Source organism: Apis dorsata, unplaced genomic scaffold (assembly GCF_000469605.1).
Source record: "Apis dorsata unplaced genomic scaffold, Apis dorsata 1.3 scaffold_265, whole genome shotgun sequence".
Lineage (NCBI taxonomy): Eukaryota > Metazoa > Arthropoda > Insecta > Hymenoptera > Apidae > Apis > Apis dorsata.
This window is the reverse complement of record NW_006263543.1, coordinates 830508-831155: the sequence shown is the minus strand read 5'-3', so window position 1 is coordinate 831155 and position 648 is coordinate 830508.

Here is a 648-nt window from a genome sequence, read left to right as displayed (position 1 = left end):
GTAGGGGGGCAGGGGGGGCACATGTTACTTCAGTTATGTATATATTTATAATATATAATTATTTCCTCCTTTAATTAGTAAATTCATTTATAATTAATAACTGTACAAATTTCAATGTCACCTATATATATATGCAAGTGAATGTGGTCGACGCTCGAGTCCGGCACACGCGTCGATTTCATTCTTCACGTTCTAAAAAAAAAAAAAAAGTTTCTTTCTCTTCCTTTCCTCCCTCGCCGTTTCCTTCCTCCGTTCCCATTCCTTTCTATCCTCCCTTTCGTCTCTTCCTCGTTACGTTCGTTCCTTTCTCGAATTTTCTCTTTAACGTTCGTTTACGGGTCGAGCCTCGCGTCTATTCTCACTCCCTTCGTTTCCGTGCATACCGCAGCATCAGCGCCCACGCTTCCGCAATTGCGCACGCGTGCGCAATTTTTCGATAATACAGCGTTTTAAAACCGATCTCCTTCCCTTATATAATTCTCTTCTATATCATCTTTTTACGATCCTCCCTTTTATCCGTCAATTTTTTAAAACGTGCACCCATCGCGCATCTAAAATTCTTTTTATTCTCTATATATATTTTTTTTTATTTATTTATTTACCCGTATATATCTATACACATGGATGCGTATCTGCGCGCGCGCGTGT